Below are 9,842 nucleotides of genomic sequence, written 5' to 3'. Positions count from 1 at the left end.
CTCGTTCAGAGAGAATTTCTTTGTGTCCTTCTGAGGAGCTCGCTGGATCTTTCATCGGTTTGTTTTTCTCATTAGCCGGCATAAGCTTTGTTCTTATTTAATAAAGATTAGGATCTGCTGCCTCCAGCCCTCTCTTTTTGCTCCTCCGTCAGGCCCGTGGGGGCTCAGGCTGCAGCGACATGTTTGATGTCGGCCGCGGAAGTTGAAATGCGGGGCAGGAGCTGGCCGGGGTCTCCTGTTCGCTCCCCAAAAAAGCCCCATCCTGCATCATTTCACCCCGTCCCCGTTGCCCCGGGGTGGGGGGCAGAGGGGAAGGGGATGGGACAGAGCAATTGGAAACTGCTGCCTGGGTCATCCTGAGGTTTCCAGGCTCAGCTGGCTCAAAGAATTGCAAAGGTCTTGGTCTGAGCCATCAGCAGCGTGGGGGGAAACCGGGATGGCTGATACAGGCAAGTGTAGCCCATGCATGAGCTTAATAAAACAGGAGATGTGCCACAAAGGGAGGAACAGCTTCTTCCAGCTTTGGAGGTCAGAGAGATGTAACAGATCTCGCATCCCTTTATACACCACCAGATTCTCCAGAAAAATAAAATAACTGGCTGCCTTTCTTGAGCTGAGTCATTCCTCGGAAAGAAAGGGGATTAAAATGACAACAGTCATGAACCAGAATGAATTTGATCAACTCCCAGAAGAAGGCACTGGGGTCTCGTGAGCTTTGAAAGGCTGATCTCTGCTGACATGGCGCACCGCTGTGTTAGGAGCATCACCGCGTCCCGCTGGGACGGTGGCTGCTGTGTGCCCATGTAGCCAGATGTGGGGACAGGACCTGGTGCCACATCCCTGGGACAGGGACAGTGAGGGGCCAGGGGGCTGAGTGGTACCTGTGATGAAGGCAGGACCTGTGTCCCAACTTGAGCTCCTGTTTTCGTCACTTCTCACTTATTCTCTCCACTGCCAACTGCATGGAACAGCCAAGCTATTGCTCTGCACCTCGCCTGAGCCATCCCTGGAGCAAGAGCTTATTTACATCGTAAGAAATGCTGTGGTTATTTACTTGTGGTAGTAACATATACAGTGAGGTCTATACAGATCCAGCGTTGTTAACGTTGCTATATGTTAATGCACTTCTTTCTTAAAGATTTTTATTAAAAACAAACCAAAAAACTTTAAACACTCACACTTGGTAGGAAGGCTCCCATTTCTAGCAGGAGAGCCCATTTTGCATATGCGTAACTCTGAAGGGGATGAATAAACTTCATGGCCAATAACACTTAGAGCTCTGCCTTGTGCGGGGAGATAAGGGCAGAGGAACGCAGGAGCTCCGGGGCAGGAGCTGTTTGCCCAGAGGAGGGAAGGAATCCAGTCCCCACCCTGCCATGCCTTACCTGGCCCAGGTGCACGCCGGCCGCGGCGCCGATCCCCCCAGCCCAGCACCAGCCCCGCGCATGGCTGGATACCAAAGCTCCGAGCTCACCGCGGCATTGCTGGAAGGGGAGGAGGAACAGCAGGGGGAAGGCAAATTTTAGAAATACTTTTTCAACAGTCACAGTTGTAAATGAACTCACCCCTCACCATGTTTGTGTCACTTGTGTTTTGCTGCCTGGGGCTATGGGAGAGCACAAGTTTTCCTGGCACGACTGGGCTTGGAAAATCAGCTTCCAATCCATATATGCTAGTATTCATGGAAACCACAGTTCTAATTTACATGCACTGATTTCCCTGCCAGAAACCGTGCTGCCGTCTAACCCGGGGACAAAAATGCCGCCCTGTGACTTCCCTGCCCAATCACGACCAACTGATGCACTTAAAAACTCAAATATTTTCCAGGGAATGTCTGCAACCCACGGTTTAAAAAAAGAAAATCATCCCCAAATTCATGCGGCGGCTCAGCATCATGACTGCATTCAGGGAGGTTTCCTTCTAGGTATTTCCCAAGCCAAGATATCTACCCCCACAACAAAAAAAAAACCCTAAATCTTTCAGACATACAATTTCTTAAACATTCTTCATTCAAAATTTCTCGTTTGTTTTCTCAAGTGCTTTATATTGTGCTATAGAGATGTACTCACAGGTCGCCAATGCATAGGGAAGAACCTGGCTCTTTTAAACCCTGTGTTTCCAAAAGCAGGGAGAGGTTGTCCTGCCTCTACCAGGGACCTGCTTCCTCCGCTCCAGCCGCTGCCACGCTCGGTGCAATGGAGCAAAGGTTGGGGAGGTGGAGAGAGAGCCCTTAATAAAGATTAAAATCTATTTCTAATGTCTATAAAAACCAAACTTGAATTCCCAGTTACTTCAACGTGAGCTGTGGGGTTGGGGTAATGGAGAATGGAGTTATTTATTAATAGAAGGGCATTTCAATAGAGATTAGAGGAGGTGATACAGACCAAATGGAGGCATTTACAGAAATAATGCTCAGGGGTTTTATCCAGCTTGGCCAGATGTCTCAACACGGTGTCCTGGGGATGGCTGTCTTCCATTCCCCAAAAAGGGTGTTTTTGGGGAGCTGCAGGCTCACAAAGCTCTGCCATCACTCAATCCCTTTCCCCTGACCTGCCTCTCCTTTTCACCTGGAAATGGAGCCAGAAGAACAAACGCAGAGGGGGGATATTTGTCTGGGGGGTCTTGTTCTCACTGGATTTTTAGGGTAGCGGTGTGATGCTGATACACCTCCCAGCTCAAACCCTCCCATCCCACACCCAGCCTGGGGCAGAGTGAAGCCACAACCACCCCAGCACATTCACCCCCTTGACTCCCTGGTTGTGCTTTCAGACCTCGAGGAGAGCCTTAAAAACTGCATGAGACCACACTCCGGTTCCTACCGCTGCCTCCTACAAAATACAAAATTCACCTCCTTAAATTCCTCGCCAACTCCTCTTTAACAAACACCTCTGCCCTCGCTTGGCAAGCAAGCAGTGCCGAAAAATTCCCACCTGCTTCTCCCCTCGCAGCCCCTTCTGGAGGGACTCATTAGCCATGCAAATCAAAAATGCTCCGAGTTACTCGACGGGCTGATTCCATCCCCGCGCCGGCAAGGAATGACAATTCACGGGGGTCTTCAGGGACCCGGGACGCAGGGAGGGAGGAGCGCGGCGCAGCGTGGCTGCGGGTGGCAATCAAGCTTTCCCACTGCCACCCGTCCCCGGGGAGCATCCCTGCTCCTGTTGTGGAGAAGCAGCCGCGTCTCTCCCTCCACCTTCTTAATCCCCTTTCGCTGTTGCTCCCGCGCTTGGCTCCCAACCCCAATTCCCAACGGGAGCCCTGGGAAAGCAGTGCCCGGTCCTCACTGCCCCTCTGCCCCTCTGCAAAGCGGCGCGGGGAGGGAGGAGAAGGGGAAACACGCGTTTCCTTAATTGATTTTGGTGAAAGAGGCAAGCAGCCACCGCACTGTCAAATTAATTCATTCCAGAGCTATTTGCAGTTATGAGCCACGCAAGATTAGTGGTCATTGCATTTTGGTGCTAGGGAGTGGTGAGGAGGTTTTATAAGCTTTTTATTTTTTTGCTTTTGAAGACTTTCTAAAAATATGGCAAAAAATAAAGGAGAAAAGGCCCCCAGCTGCCAGTGCTGGCTCCTGCCCCTGCTGCTGCACAGGGGATGGGGCGAATGGGCCGTTTTGGCCCACCTGGCATTATCTGTCCCACAATGAACAAAGCGGGTGCTTTGCTGCAGCCCTCTGCTCATGGCAAGGGCTGCTGGGGTCCCCACCAAAGCATGGTGGCAATGCCATCTCCCGCATCCCTGCCGAGGTGTGAAGCTGGGCATCCAGGTATCAACCCCTGGAGATGCTTGGTCCCTTTTTTCCCCTCTTGCCCTCCCCTCCTTGGGGAGGCAGAGGGGGCTGAAGGCTGGAGGAGAAGCTTTGAACGCCCCGGGTGCGGCTCCCGGGGCTCAGATCCCCGATTAGATGGGAACGCCTGCTGCAACCTGATAAGACGGCGGCTCTGACGGGGAGGCTCCAGCAGCGCTCCCCGAGCCGAGCAGCACCTATTGTTTCAGGAGATATTACCCCGCACACACGCTTACATCTGGATATCGATAAGCATGCCTGTTTATGCACAAACACAGCACAACATGCAGCCACATACCTCTGCATTCCTCCTCCCTCCTTTCCCTTTCCCCCTCCTTATTCCTTTATCTCCTTTTCATCTGCTCTTGCCTGTTAAGCGTTATCTCTGCTCCTCGTTCAGAGCCGAGTCCCAGGAAAGGGGAGTTATGGTGGGTCACACAAATGGGGTGCTGAGAAATGGCAAATGTTTAATGTAAATTTCCAAAGTTTTTGAGGGTCCAGGTGGAAGGAAACAAGGGGAGAGGGTCTCCTCAGGCCAAAACGCCGCTTTCATCTAGGATGAGAAAAATGCAGCTTGGTTTGGCCAATATACGCATCATGTTCCTGACTCTGTGCAGGCAGGACCACCGACCTCCAGACACACACCCCAAGCTCCATTGCTCTGCTGGGAGCCTGCAGCCCCAGCCACACAGTCACACGCTCTTGGGGCATCAACGCCACATTTCCAGCGAGTCAGATCAAAAAGCAAAACAGCAGGGACGCAGCTCTTACAGTGACTAAAAATGATTTAAAAAAATATATCCTCCTCCTCCTTCCCTGTTGTTCATTGGGTACAGGAGGGTCTGCAAAATGAGCAAATGTCAGCTGGACCCAATACAACCCACAGCACCTACGCTGCCCCAAGGGTCCAGTGCCACGCAGCCATCTCCAAGATGAAATGCTGCCGAAACCATCTTCTCCAGGCCTGGACACTGGGAGAGAGAAACCTTGAGTGGTTCCGCCTGCAAGGCCTGACCCACCATCTTCAGACAAACGGGCAGGAGCTCGGGCACTTGGCTTTGCTGAGAGAAGCCAGTGTGCATTTTCACAAGCACTGCCAATGACCCCTGTGCGGGACCCTGACAGCAAATCCTGGTGCTCAAAGGAGCACTCGGTGCCAACTCACACACGTCATCACAGTCAGGCTTGTGCACAGGGGGACACTTACTGTGTGCTGGAGGCCTGAGCCACTTGACTGGGGAGAAAGACATCCCACATCACCTTCTGGTGTCCCTCCAGGGTTTGTCCCCAGATCTCCTTGCTCAGTGTCATAAGCTCTGCTCTCAGCAGGACAGCAGGTTGGCACTGGATGCTGCATCCCCACCTTGGCTTCAGTTTGGGCTCCCAGACCAAAAGCTACGCCCTTGGCACAGGCTGGACCAGTCCTGGGAGCAGGCTAGTTTCCAGCTCTCCATCTTCCTAGGAAAAGAGGAAAACACACATAATGCCAAAGGTGCCTACACCCAAGCAATTTATTTAAGAACTTTGTCCTGGATAAACTCAGTGACAGCCATGACCCCACAAAACTCTCCTCAGCCCCCTGCTCACTGGGGCCACCCAGCTCTGGGGGACACACAAGTGGGATAAGCAGAAAACTGGAGGAGGGACTGTTGCATTGGTCGAAAGCTTCATCATTCCCAGCCTGGCAGTCTCCACCACAGCTTAGAGCCAACGCTTTCTCTATTGATTCCCTGTGCGTGACCAATTCACACGGGGAGTTCGTGCTGCCCACACACAAGAACCTGGGTAACACAACAGAGTTCCTCTGCAAGCTCCAAGGAAGGACACTTGGACCTCAGGTAAAAGCAAATGGCTCTCCAGCTTAGGGGGATGCTGTCCCTTCTCCCAGGGGATGTAACATCACCTTCCAGACCTCCACTTGTTTCCTCACTGCAGTCAGATGTGGGTGAACATGTGTTGTTTCAAAAGATGAGCCTAATTTCAAAGCAGCAGTGATTTCAAATTGGGTCTATCTTTTTGAAACACCGGGTACTATTCCAGCACGACCACAGGTTTCTGGGCTGAAGCGGTGACAGGGAGTCAATGTCTGTACATAAGCAGCAAAACCACAGCGTGCACAGAAAGGACGGCATCACTGGCCAGCGGGTACGTGCATTTCCAAGCATCTGTGCATACACAGATGCAGCATCTCAGTTTTGTACCACTTAGGACTCTCCCACCTTCCCCTGCAAACCAGCCCCACTCATTCATTTTTACCCACCTAGAGTTCTTTTACTCCAGAGGTCCACATGAAAAGAACCATCTCCAGAAGGTTTCCTGCTGGAGTGGTGGCTCTCAGCAGGAACCAGTCTCCAAAGTGGGTACCTCCTTCTCAAACTGAGACCTAAAATTGAGATGAAATTAGCAGATAAACCTACTAGTGGAGGCAGGCCCTCCCCGCTTGGACGAAGCCCACGCTTTCAGAAGAGGGTGGCATCATTTCTGCAGAATGCTTGAGTGGCCTCAAATAACACACTGAACTGTCAGGCACAAACCCAAGCGATGGCGTGAGCCAGCACTGAAATAATGAGAAGCTGATCTACAGCTTTTCCCCTCTGGTTTATTAAATGAATGCTCCGCATACCACTTCCCACTGACTGGAGACAGAGAGAAAATCCCAGGACAGTAACTCATCATCCTTTCTTCCCCTGAGAAGACTCAAGGCTGTGGCTATGTATGGATGTTGTGAAGCGATAAAGTTGCTGCGGCTTCGCACGTTACCACGCACGGGCTGAACCCTGACCGCGCGCGCGCCCGCCTCCCTGCAGCTGGGTGGTAAAAACATGTTCACTCACGATGGGGCTGGAGCAGGTACACCCTCGGCGGGCTCCTGATAAGCACACTCTGCTGATAAGCAGGGCCTCATTAAGCCCCAGGACTCAACGGCTTGCAACGCAATCCTTGGCCCAGAAGTCCCTCCTCTTTTCAAGTTGGAGCTCTCAGTCATGGAGCTAAGCAATGGGAAATCGGTCTGGGAGAGCGGTCAGTATTGAGTTAATTCCTGCACGTAGCACGGAGAGGAAGGAGGGTCAGGGACCATGCCAAAGAGGAGGAATAGTAGAACAACTGGCCAACCGTGTTGCTAAGTATGACCTCCACATGGCCATGCCTGGATGAGGACAGTGCAGACGACATGTGGAGATGACTCAGGCAATGAAACCAAAGTGCTCTGAATTCCGATCGGGTCAGAGTCCAAGTACAGAAGTTACAGCGCCGTTTGGGCTTTCTAAGACCAGAGAAAAGCCTTGCTCTGGGCATGGGGCATGATCTAACATAAAAAACATGTCAGGCCCACCCTTGATTCCACTAAGCAGGATCAGGCCTCCTCTTTGGCTTCCTACCTCAAAGAAGAGTGTGTTCGTGTGGTTCCTGCCCCTCACCACCACCCAGAAGCTCCTTGTCTTCTTATCCGAACCTTGGTTTAGCCTCAAGCCCCAACTTGAGGCTCAGAACAGCTGGATACAGATCCAAAACTAAACACCAGACACCTATCCCCTCTCTCCGGTGGTCCACCCAGATGTTCTTGAAGTGGCAGCTACACCCGTTCGGAACAAGTTCTCCTTATCAAGACATTGCCCTTAGATTTTAAGAGGTGAGCAGACATTCTTCAGGGCACATTTTCTATTTATTTTTCAATCTTCTTCTGAAGTCAGGCAGGTCCCTCTGTTGCTCCTCAGCAGAGGGTCAGCCCAGTGCACCCACCCCTGTCTCCCCTCTGACGGGGCTGCCCGGGGGAAGGAATCTGACGACAGTTTGACTGGCAGAGCAAAGTGTGACTCCTGTTTGTTTGGATAGTCAAAGGACTTGGAACAAATGTCTCCGACTTACATTGGTTTAGATGAAAGGACCTCGGCCTTGTCACAGGATCAACAGGGTTGATGAGAAACCGCTTGTGTAGAGCTCTCAGACCCTTTTAAAACAGAAGAAATAATAATTATAATAACAATTATTATTTAGATTGGAAAAGACCTTTAAAATCATCAAGTCCAACCATTAGCCCCACACTACCAAGTCCACTAATAAACTGTGTCCCTAAATGCCATATCTACACATCATTTAAACCCCTCCAGGGATGGCGGCTGAACCACTGCCCTGGGCAGCCTGTTCCAATGCTTGATAACCCTTTCAGTGAAGAATTTTTTCCTAATACCTCATCTAAAAGAAAGTTTTGACAACTCAGAGACACTCCTTCCTGGATCAGGGCGCAATGGGGTGCCCAGAGCAAGGTCAGGGGTTGAGGATGCAAGTTTGGGGTCACCTGTGGTCTTCTGGGTGACCAAAAACTTGGGGCATTTTGCTGCTTGGTACCTTGTGTTTTGCTGCCCCGGCTGCCCCTGCCCTTGCAGACCTGATTCCTGGCTGGGAGGGAAGAACAGGCTGGACACGGCGGTGCCAGGAGCCAGGGACAGTGGGGACAGGGACAGCCACATCCGCGTCCATCTGGCACATTGAAGCAGTGACTGAAGGAAAAGGAAGGAGGGGGTGGGTAGGAGAGAAAATCCCAAAGATCCTCGGATAATAAGCACCATTAAGGTTAGTCTGTCTCATGATTGTTTCTTATTAAAAAGAGACTGTACTTTATCTGTGCAGGATATGCTGTTTGGATGAGGGAATTAGCAGAGTGACTGCCTCCATATCATCTAATTAGCAAAAATGTTGATAAGCAGATACAATCACATATGATTAGGATCCTTTTAAAAAGCCACTCCATTAATTAAATAGACAGAAAGGCCGCCTCCAGCCCTCGCGTGCCACTGATTAGAATACAAATATTTACACTAATCTCACCTCCATCAGCCATGGGACACTTTTGAGTATTTTTAGTGACATCAGATTACTATTGATTTCCATCCCCAATGTCAGACCATTTTGTTAGTATCTGAAAGTGCTGCCTTCAGTTTCGGATGCTTTAAATCATGTTAAGGGTTTATCTTAATGACGCTGCTGATAACCACTGTTCAGGTCACTCGTACTTTCTCTTCAAAGAACACAGTCTGGGCTGGTTTTTATTGTTTGTACTTGAGATTTAAGATACGAAAAACATTTCTCATTTCAAAGCCTTCGTTTCTAGGGATGGGGCTGCCAGGCTAGTTTGGGTCTAGTTGCTTGATGTGTGCATGTCTCTCCCATTTATTTCTGCTTCTCCTCAACCCTTTCTTTTTTAGCTTGCAAACCCTTTTTGGCTCACAGCAGTGGCCTCTCTTGAATGGCTGCTAATCTCTGACGCCTGCTGCAGGCAGCAGACAGACAGGCAGCGAGCCTCCTCCGTTCGGGGATGACAGCAGAAATACACTCCCTACTTTTCAGATGGGCGGGATGCAGTCCATCCAAGACAGATAATCCAGCGTGCCAGCCCGTCTGAGATGAGCACTCAGCATCAAAAGCAAGTATGGATGGAAGGAGACGCTTTGCAAAGAGACAGCACAAGGCAGACTCACCTCCTTCCGAGCACAGCCCCATTCTTCGCAGGAGATAACTGGCCTGGGACCCTCCAACAGGCTTTTCTGACGTCCCATTTTCCCTTCTGGGTAAACAGAGAGTAGGAACAGCAATTGCTCTTGAATTTTCTGCCAAGCATCTGCAAATGGACCGCGCTGGCAGCAGCTCGGAGCTGTTGGCACCTTTCAGTGGCTTATGGGTGGTAAGCTTGGATCACCAATGGACAACCCTAAAAAAACACTAACGCAAATAAGTGAGTCCCCTTGGTGAAGACTTCAAGTAAAGCACTACAGGGTCAGCGAGCTACGAAGTCTTAGCTCCCCGCTCAGCGTACAGGAGCACTTTGGGATGCTGTGGGCATGCCAAGAGTTCAAATGAACTTTTGCCATTGCTACAGTACAAATAACATCCAGCAGAAAAATAATCATTGTGGCACAAACACCCTGTAGCTAAGAAGAGCTTCTCTGTGCAAAGGGAGACAAAAGCCAAGATCTCCCCAACAAGGTGAGCCCGCGGGACCACGAACTTCTTCACTGCTTCGTGTTTCCTGCAGCCCAGACCTGTGGTGCCTTGAAGC

Source organism: Nesoenas mayeri (assembly GCF_963082525.1).
Source record: "Nesoenas mayeri genome assembly, chromosome: 10".
NCBI lineage: Eukaryota > Metazoa > Chordata > Aves > Columbiformes > Columbidae > Nesoenas > Nesoenas mayeri.
The sequence above is the reverse complement of the archived record's forward strand: the minus strand, read 5'-3'. Positions refer to the sequence as shown.